Below are 10884 nucleotides of genomic sequence, written 5' to 3'. Positions count from 1 at the left end.
CCTCCCCGCCACACCCAGCAGCGACTCCCTCCCCACTCACACCCAGCAGTGACTCCCTCTCCCCCCACACCCAGCAGCGACTCCCTGTCCCCCCGCACCCTGCAGTGACTCCCCATGTCCCCACACCCAGCAGTGATTCCCTCCGTCTTCACCACCTCCTCCCACCCAACCCCACTCCACCCACCTCCAGCTGTGACTTCCTACCCAACCGCACACAGGAGGAATATAGAACCTATCCAGGTCCATCAGTATTTGTCTTTCAAAGTGTATTGGCTATTGTAACAGGAAATTAGTGTCAGTAAACAGAAAGTTATTCAAACATAAACACAGCTCAGCTAATCTATGAATCAGTCAGTGGGATAAGAGGTTTCCTGGCAGGTGTTGAGACAGACTAACCCAGTGGGAGCCTTTTTGGAACATTTCAGAACTTTGTATGAGAACAGTGTGCTATATACACTGGGCACTAGGGGGCAATACTATGAAAGACAGCAGACACAGAAATACACCCTATAGGAAAAAAAACGGGAGGCAGGAATATGAGTTAAAGTACAAATGTCAATATTTGTATGATGCCATTTGGATGTAAAAAGGTCAGTGGAATTGGAAATCTGACATTAAAAAAGTGTGTTTTTGACTGATTGACACTAGGACCATTGTATATTTTTAAATTATAAGTTTAAACTTGGTTGTACAAATTCAACATTTGCACATGACACATCAATTCAACTGTGTACTGAGGGATACACTGAAGCTTGGGGCACTACTGTCAAGGCACAGTGGGGAAAGATCACGGTCTGAGGTCTTTCTGCCAAAGTACAGTGGGGATGTGTTCAGTTATCAGACCTTCCCAGTACCTCCAATATATGTAATTAGTATCTGGTATAAGTAAGAATTTCCTTGGGTTTATTTGTTGAAACTGTCAGGAAAGTCAAACTCTGTTTGTTTGTTCTCCTTATGTAAAGACTGTCCACTATTGAAAAGTTCTAGTGACTATGTAGGTAAAGATTTTCTTTGAATAAGCTATAGTTTTGAAATAAAAAAAAGGACACAGCACGTTTTCAGTGGATTTCAATGATCTCCAGTGCAGTAGAAGTGGAGACTATGAATGAAGGTCAGGAATGAAACCCAGAGGGCTGCAGAGTGCCCTGGAGAAACTCTTCATTGAAACATTGGAAAAAGGCAAAGACCAAGGAGGTGGAAGGTGGTGAAATGGTGTACGAATGAAACTGATAGCACGACTATAACGATGCGACTGTGAAACTGAATAAATAAACGAGTAATAGTAAACAGAACTCACAGACAGATGCGACTTTAAACCGAAATGAATAGGTGACAGTAAACAAAACTCAAAAACAACCGTGACTGATAGAATCCCAAAACCATAGCTCAAAAGTAGCCTCCTTTATACGTAGTTTGTGCATACATTCTAACACTTGAGTGCTAAGTAATGGCTATTATACAGAAATCTGTCCTGCAGGAAATCGGAGGTGGTTTAAACACTGTTAGCAGTTATTCTGATTAGATTACAATGCCTGTCCGGTTTGTTCTTGCATAATTCAAAAGGTGTTAATCCTGTTATCTCCAACGGTAGAATGTTGGTTAAAATATACCTGTGCGTTAAATAAAAGTTTGGATTTCTATCAGTCGTGGCTGTCTATGAGTTTTGTTCACTATCGCCGATTCATTCAGTTTCACAGTCGTGTCTGCGTGTCTGTGAGTTCTGTCTACTTTCTCTCATTCATGCATTCAGTTTCACAGTTGCATCTGTTATAGTAGCGCTGCCAGTTTCATTCACACCTTCATTCATTCAAAGTCACATGGTTCTGGTCATGGCACTGTTAGTTTTATTAGTAAGTTACAGGTTGCTTATATACATGACATTGAATAAAAACTTAAGGCAATGTAAATCCTGTCACCTACAATTTATAACATGCTTAATCTAATACAATAAAGTCTGCAAAATGTGGCATTTTGCTTTTAAAGAAGAGAGCTAATCCAATTCTCTCTTACCTATCTCCCTCTCATCCCCGCCTCCTTGACCTGTCCGCCTTCTCTCCCAGCTATCCCCGCCTCCCACCTCACTGACCAATCCCCAGCACTGTCTACCCGCACTCACCTATCACCATCCCACCTGCCTTCCCCAGCCCCACCACTCCTCTCTATTTATTTCAGAGCTCCCTTCCCACTCCCCCATTTCTGAAGAAGGGTCCAGACCCGAAACGTCAGCTTTCCTGCTCCTCTGATGCTGCCTGGCCTGCTGTGTTCATCCAGCTCTACATCTTGTTATCTCAAATATCTGTAAGTTTTGCTTGCAGTCTGGACAGCAGAATATTTCTGCAAATGCTTCCTCAAAAAAATTTAAAAGGGAGAACATTTATGAATAAGTTTGATGGTGTGAACATTTTTATTGTATGCTAATGAATTTATATAAAATATTAATGTTGATTTATTAATAATCTCATATATATGTCAAATACTACAGAAAAAAAAGTTTAATTTTCTACCTATTTAAAGAAACAATAGCTAAATATTTCAATAAGGCAACCACATCAGAAAAATTTGAAAATAATCTGCAGTCAGGCAGTGTTGATGCAGAGACAGGAATCGGGCCAGATCCAAGTCACTTCCTCAAGACTGCTCTGGAATTAACCAGAAGGCTGCGGTTAGCTCGGTAATATTTGCCAGGATTTTTAAAAATACTTAAAAGTTGTTGAACTTGACTGACCTGCATACTTTGGGAGCTTTCTTCTGTTGTTATTGTTTCTAAATCTCCTGAGGTGGCAGGAGTTTTCAAATGTAGGAAAAGTGCTGCCTTTTTTGCATTCTGCCTGTACCTTGAGGGAGCATGTCGTTTTCTTTTGCTTTTATTGCAAAACAGCTTGGTGCACAAGATGCTTTTATTAGTTTTCCATCACATAAGTCTGCACTTAATGTTACATGCAATCATGTACAATGATACCTAGAATTACAAATAATTATTAATAGACATGAATTACAATACATCAGTAGATTGTTCAGTCTAGTCACCTCATTATAAGAAAGATGTGGAAGCTTCAGAGAAGGTGAAGCCTGTACTGGATGGTAGGTCTTATGAGGAAAGGTTGAGGGAGCTAGGCCTTTTTTCACTGGAGCGAAGAAGGATAAGAAGTGACTTGATAGAGATGTACAAGATGACGAGAGGCATAGACAGAGTGGATAGCCAGAGACTTTTTCCCAGGGCGGAAATGACTATTACGAGGTGGCATGATTTTAAGGTGATTGGAGGAAGGTATGGGGGAGATGTCAGAGGTAGGTTCTTCACGCAGAGTGGTGGGTGCGTGGAATGCGCTGCCGGCAGTGGTAATGGAGTCAGGTACTTTAGAGACTTTTAAGCGACTCTTGGATGGGCACATGGAGGATAGTAAAATGTAGGATATGCAGGGTAGATTGATCTTAGTAGGATAATAGGTTGGCACAACATCGTGGGCTGAAGGGCCTGTACTGTGCTGTACTGTTCTATGTTCTATGTTCAGTATGTTTAAGGCAGAGATTGATTGATTTCTGATTTCCACTGGCATAAAGCGTTATGGGAATAGTGTGAAAGGATAAAAGGCATTGTGTCCTATCAGCCACAATTGTATTCAAATGGCACAGCAGGCTCAACAGTCTGAATGGCCTACTCCTGTACCCATTTTGACAATTCATGTGGCTTTATATAACCAGGATTAGAATTACGTTGAGGATGCTACTCTCTGGTGAGCATCCAGGATGTGGAGAATAGCCTACGGTCACTTAAAATGTGCAACTTGCTGCCACTTGGAATGGCTGAACATTTTGCAGCGATAGGGGTGAATGGGTACATATGTGCTGGTGGGGTGAGATGGCTTGTGTCTGGCAAAACACAATCAAGAACAAGGTGAGGTGAATGGTCTGTCTATGTGCTGCTGAGTCGGTGTGATATTATTCAGAACAGCCCACATTTAGAACATGAACATGGAACATAGAACAGTACAGCACAGTACAGGCCCTTTGGCCCACGATGTTGTGTTGAATTTTTACCCTAAACCTAAGGTCTATCTAACCTCCACCCCGACTATATACTATCATCCATATGCCTGTCTAATAGCCGCTTAAATGCCCCTAATGAGGCTGACTTCACTACCCTCTCCGGCAATGCATTCCACGTCCTGACCACTCTGAGTAAAGAGCCTACCTCTGATGTCTCCCCTATATCTACCTCCACTCACTTTATAACTATGCCCCGTTGTAATAGCTACCTCTACCAGAGGATAAAGTCTCTGGCTGTCGACTCTATCTATACCTCTGATCACTTTGTACACCTCTATCAAGTCACCTCTCATCCTTCATCATTCGAAAGAGAAAAGCCTTAGCTCTGTCAACCTTTCCTCGTAAGACCTTCCCTCTGTTCCAGGCAACATCCTGATAAATCTCCTCTGCACCTTTTCCAACGCTTCCACATCTTTCCTGTAATGAGGCGACCAGAACTGGACACAATACTCCAGATGTGACCAAACCAGGTTTTTGTATAGCTGGAGCATAACTTCACGGCTCTTGAACTCAATCCCTCTATTAATGAAAGCTAACACACCATACGCCTTCTTCACAACTCTATCCACCTGGGTGGCAGCTTTCAGGGAACTGTGGACATCAAACCCAAGATCCCTCTGCTCCTCCATGCTGCCAAGAATCTTTCCGTTAGCCCTGTATTCTACCTTCAAATTTGTCCTTCCAAAATGAATCACCTCATTTTTCAGGGTTAAACTCCATCTGCCACTTCTCAGCCCAGCTATGCATCCTATCAATGTCCCTTTGTAACCTAGAACAGCCCTCCGCACTATCCACAACTCGACCCACCTTCGTATCGTCCGCGAACTTACTAATCCATCCTTCCACTCCTACATCCAAATCATTTACAAAATCATAGTTTCCATTCTCCGTACGGATCCGTCAAAATCTATAATCTCTGAGAGATGTCAGCAAATCCTGGGGGGGAAGGATCACATGGTGCATTAAAATAAATTGGAATGGTTTCGTTTCACTCATACTTACTAGTTACAGAAAGTATCACAGTCATAGGAAAAAGACATTGATGAAATCTCCAAACATTTGTTTGGCCAGAGTTGGGAATGTTTATGGATCCTACACACTGATGCTATTCTATTTTTTTTTGGCTAACAGCCAATGGAGGGAGTGGTGCAGTGGTAACATCACTAGACCAGTAATACAGCATTCCAGATTAATAATCTGTGGACACATTTTCAAATCCCACCCTGGTAGGTTGTGAACTAGTCCGATATCAAAAGCTTGTCTAACTGTCACTGTTGTACTAAATAGCGACCTGTTATCCATGTAGGGAAGGAAATCACCTGCTCTCTTTACCTGGCCTACATGTTACTCCAGACCCACAATCATGTGGTTAACTTTAAACTGCCCTCTAACAATGACTCAACAAGATTCTCAGTTTGAGGGTAATTAGGGTCGGGCAAAAAAAAAGCTAGCCCAGCCCATGATGGCCAAATCCAACGAAAAAAATAGACTGGGGAGAAATCCCACCAGCTCAGCTGTAGCAAGACACAGCATCCTGAGGCCTGTAGAAAGTGGCCGTGGGGAGAGGCTGGATTTCTGTTGTTTCCAAGAAGGAAGAACAAAAAAAAGTTTGTTTTCCCCACTGATAGGGTGGGATTTGTACCTCAGGAAAAGCCGTCAGTGGATAAAGGGATAAGTGCTATTGAAGTGGAGGAATGTGAGGTTACAAACCAACATCAGAATTAAGAAAAGGGGAAGACTATTTGGCCCTTCTAGCCTGCTCCCATCTATTGTAGCTGACCTCAACTCCATCTTCCGACCTATTGCTGGTAACCATTAGATTTATTGTCACATGTCACTCAGATGAGCGCAGCGAAAAGTTTACAAGTCGACATTACAGCACCACCTTAGGAACATAAGTATCTAGGTACAGATTCTTCAGTACAAGTTCTCAGGAAGAAAAACAAATTGAATATAGAGATTTTAAAAAAAGTCCAGCATTGCAGATTGCAGAGGACAGGGAGAGCGAAATAACTGTGCCACTTCGGAACAGGGGCAACCCAGTCAAGAAAAGTTACATCATAGGAGCAGGAAGGCTGCGGGTCTAGGCCCGAAACGTCAGCCTTCCTGCTCCTATGATGCTGCTTGGCCTGCTGTGTTCATCCAGCTCTGCACCTTGTTGTCTCGGATTCTCCAGCACCTGCAGTTCCTACTATCTCTGAAGAAAAGTTACACCTGCCGTTAAATTTCCCAGGGCTTCCAGAGGCAGACGTGCCCCCTGACCCTACTTGCTTGGGTGCAAACTCAGCCCCCAAAAAAATGGTGTGGAACTATTTCTTTTTATTTCTCGCTGTTTCACGGGTTCCAATAACAGGCTGGAAGCTGTCTGATGATTCAGAAACCAGCTCTGTTGTTGTACAAACTCTGGCAGATGTCCAAACTTCAGAATACTCGCCAATTCCAGTAAGATGGAAGGGATAACATTCAATTTGTGGCAGTTCCAGTTCCCAATGTGAACAGCATGAAGATAAATATACACAATGGTGTCAGGGGGAGGGGGACTGTCACACTTTCTTCTGGAATATGCCTTTGCAAAGGAAATCTGGAGAAGGATGCAGTGCTACATGTTACTCTAGACTCAACATCAATTATGTTGCCTACAGCAAATCCCAGTTGAGTCAATGAATACTGGCCCAGCCAGCTACACTCACATTGCATAAACAAACACAAAGTAATTTGTAAATGATGTGTATTGATCACACTTGCTTACCTCAAAATGGAGTCTAATACAATTGGTGTGTTCATTCCCAAGGATGACCAGTTTTCGCCTCTGGACATGGTGACCCCCTTCCCTCCAATTCCCACTCTACAACCCTATCCGGGATCCAGCGAGGTTTGAGATTTCTCCAGTGAGTATTGTACTGGCAGAGGACATCACTTCACTGGGGGCAATGCCTTTCAACAGAGGCATGACCTCTGATTGGCCAGCAGCTCTGAGGTAAGAAGAAACAGAGTTGACCTCATCATCACCAATCTGCCAGCTGCAGATATTTCTGTCCATGTCAGTATCAGTAAGGGTGACGATCGCACAGTCCTTGTGTAGGCAAAGTCCTGCCCTCACGTTGACAATAACCTCCATCCTATTGCGTGGCACTATTGCTGTGCTAAACGGGACAGGCTTCAAAAAAACTGGCAGCTCAAGACTGGGCATCCATGGGGTGCTGTGGGCCAACAACAGTAGCAGAACTGTACTCCGACACAATCTGTAATCTCATGGCCCGCCTCTACCCTACCTCCACCACTACCATCAAGACAGGGGATCAACCCTGGTTCAATGGAGGGCATGCCAGGAACAGCACCAGGCATACCTGAAGATGAGGTGTGAAGCCATCAAACAGGACTACTTGCATGCCAAACAGCAAGCAATGGGCAAAGCTAAGCGATCCTACAACCAACGGATCAGGTCTAAGCTTTACAGTCTCGCCACATCCAAGCGCAAATGGTAGTGGACATTTAAACATCTCACTGGGACAAGAAGACTCCACAAGATGGCCATCCTTGGAGCAATCTTCAGCCAGAAGTGCCGAGTGGATGATCCATCTCAGCCTCCTCTATGTGGTCGCCAGCACTACACATACCTTCAGCCAATTCGATTCACCCCATGTGATATCAAGAAATGGTTGGAGACACTGGATACTGCAAAGGTTATGGACCCTGACAACATTCTGGCGATAGTACTGAAGACTTGTGTTCCAGAACTTGCCATTCCCAAGCTGTTCCAGTACAGTTACAACACTAGTATCTACCAGACAATGTGGAAAATTGCCCAAGTATGTCCTGTACACACAAAGCTGTACAAATCCAACCCAGCTAATTACCGCCCCATCAGTCTCCTCTCAATCAGCAGTAAAGTGATGGAAGGTGTCTATCAAGCAGCACCTGCTCAGCAATAACCTGCTCAGTGACGCCCAGTTTGGGTCCTGCCAGGGCCATTCAGCTCCTGACCTTGTTACAGCCCTGGCTCAAACATGGACAAATGAGCTAATTTCCAGAGGTGAGGAGAGAGTGACAGCCCTTAACATCAAGGCTGCATTCAACTGAGTGTGGCATCATGGAGTTCGAGCAAAACTGGAATCAATGGGTATCAGGGCAAACTCTCTGGTGATTCAAGACATACCTGTCACATAGGCTGATGGAAACCGAAAGAATTGAGGATGATGTAAATCAGGAACAAAAGGAGAAGCTGCTGGAAAAGCTCAGCAGGTCTAGCAGCATCTGCGAAGAAAAAAAGTCAGAGTTAACGTTTCGGGTCCAGTGCTTGCTTGGAGGTCAGTCATCTCAGCTCCACAACATCTCTGCAGGAGTTCCTCAGGGTAGTGTCCTAGGCAAAATCAGCTTCAGCTGCTTCATCAATGACCTTCCCTCCATCATAAGGTCAGAAGTGGGGATGTTCGCCAATGATTGTATAATGTTCAGCACCATTCGCAACTCCTCAGATACTGAAGCAGACCATGTTCAAATGCAACAAGATCTGGACAATATCCAGGCTTGGGCTTACAACTGGCAAGTAACATTTGCGCCACACAAATGCCAGGCAATGACCATCTCCAGTAAGAGGCAATCTACCCACCTCCCCTTGATATTCAATGGTGTTACTATCACTAAATCCCCCACGATCAGCGTCCTGGGGGCGGTACCATTGACCAGAAACTCAACTAGACTCGTCACATAAATACAGTAGTTCCAAGAGCAGGTCAGAGGCTAGGAATGCTGCAGCAAGTTACTCACCTCCTGACTCCCCAAAGCCTGTCTACCATCTACTAGGCACAAGTCAGGAGTGTGATGGAATACTCCCCACTTGCCTGGATGGGTGCAGCTCCGACAACACTCAAGAAGCTCGACACCATCCAGGCCAGTGCAGCCCACACTCACTGGAACCACCCTCACAAGCGTCCACTCCTGCAACACTGACCCTCACGAGGGGCAGTGTGTACAAGATGCACTGCAGAAATTCACAGAAGATCCTTTAGACAGCAGCTTCCAAACTCCCACTCATCATCCTGACTCGGAAATGTATCACCATTCCTTCACTGTCGCTGGGTAAAAATCCTGGAATTCCCTCCCAAAGGGCACTGTGGATCTACCCATAGCACAAGGACTGCAGCTCACCACCAGCTTCTCATGGGGCAGCTAGGGACGGGCAATAAGTGCTGCCCAGCCAGCCATACCCATGTCCCACAAATGAATAATATAAAGTTCACTCCCCAATACCCAGTCTAGTGCTTGAATTGCCCTTAATTCACTGCACGATTATCTGAGACTATTGTTCCACACCAACCACCTTCATGAATGACCATTCATTCATCAAACCAGCAGAGGCATTGTTTCCTGATAATGGCAGTGTGTCAAATCCATTCAAAACTCCCTGCATGCAACAACATCAGAACATTGCCCAATCTCAGGTGTAGTAGCAACTGCAGATTTTGGAAGTTTGGAAGCTGCTATCTAAAGGATCTTCTGTGAATTTCTGCAGTGCATCTTGTACACACTGCCCCTCGTGAGTGTCAGTGTCAGATGCAATCCGACCCCACCACCAAAGACATTTTTTCCTCCCCACCCTTATCTGCCTTCCAGAGGGACCACTCTCTCCGTGACTCCCTTGTCTGCTCCACACTTCCCTCCAGCCCCACCTCACCCGGCACTTTTCCCTGCAACCGCAGGAAGTGCTACAACTCCCCCACACCCCCATCCCAGGCCCCAAGAAGACTTTCCACATTAAGCAGATGTTCACCTGCACATCTGCTAACGTGGTATACTGCATCCGCTGTTCCCATTGTGGCCTCCTCTACATCGGGGAAACCAAGCGGAGGCTTGGGGACCGCTTTGCAGAACACCTACGCTCCGTTCGCAATAAACAACTGCACCTCCCAGTCGCGAACCATTTCAACTCCCCCTCCCATTCCGCAGACAACATATCCATCCTGGGCCTCCTGCAGTGCCACAATGATGCTACCCGAAGGTTGCAGGAACAGCAACTCCTATTCCGCTTGGGAACCCTGCAGCCCAATGGTATCAATGTGGACTTCACAAGCTTCAAAACCTCCCCTCCCCCCTACTGCATCCCAAAACCAGCCCAGCTCGTCCCCGCCTCCTTAACCTGTCCTTCCTCCCACCTCAAGTCCCACCCCCATCTCCTAACTACTAACCTCATCCCGCCCCCTTAACCTGTCCGTCCTCCCTGGACTGACCTATCTCCTCCCTACCTCCCCACCTACACTCACCTTTACTGGCTCCATCCCCGCCTCTTTGACCGGTCTGTCTCCTCTCCACCCGTCTTCTCCTCTATCCATTTTCTATCCACCTCCCCCTCTCTCCCTATTTATTTCAGAACCCCCTTCCCCTCCCCCATTTCTGAAGAAGGGTCTAGGCCCGAAACGTCAGCCTTCCTGCTCCTCTGATGCTGCTTGGCCTGCTGTGTTCATCCAGCTCTACACCTTGTTTTCCCAATCTCAGGTGAGTTAGCACAAGACTTTCAATCAGGGTTCTTTGGTTTATTAAATGCAATAAATACAGGCAGTAGTATTTACAAACACATAGTTCAGAAATGGTCATATTTTATAGCTGTACCCGATGATTTGGTTCCAGATTCAAATGTGTCACAGTTCAAAGTTCAGTAGCTTTCAGAGTTTAGGCATCCTACATTTATGATAAAATAGCCCTTATAAAATTCTCCCGAAGTCTCAATGTCAAAATACATGCACAGAAAATGTATATAAAAGTTAAAATGCAACACTGTAGGAGAACTAATCATCCTGTCCCTTCTCAAAAGCTTCAGTCCTCTCCATTTAACTAGCTCCT

The sequence above is a fragment of the Rhincodon typus genome, chromosome 35, assembly GCF_021869965.1.
Source record: "Rhincodon typus isolate 14 chromosome 35, sRhiTyp1.1, whole genome shotgun sequence".
Classification (NCBI taxonomy): Eukaryota; Metazoa; Chordata; class Chondrichthyes; order Orectolobiformes; family Rhincodontidae; genus Rhincodon; species Rhincodon typus.
The sequence above is the reverse complement of the archived record's forward strand: the minus strand, read 5'-3'. Positions refer to the sequence as shown.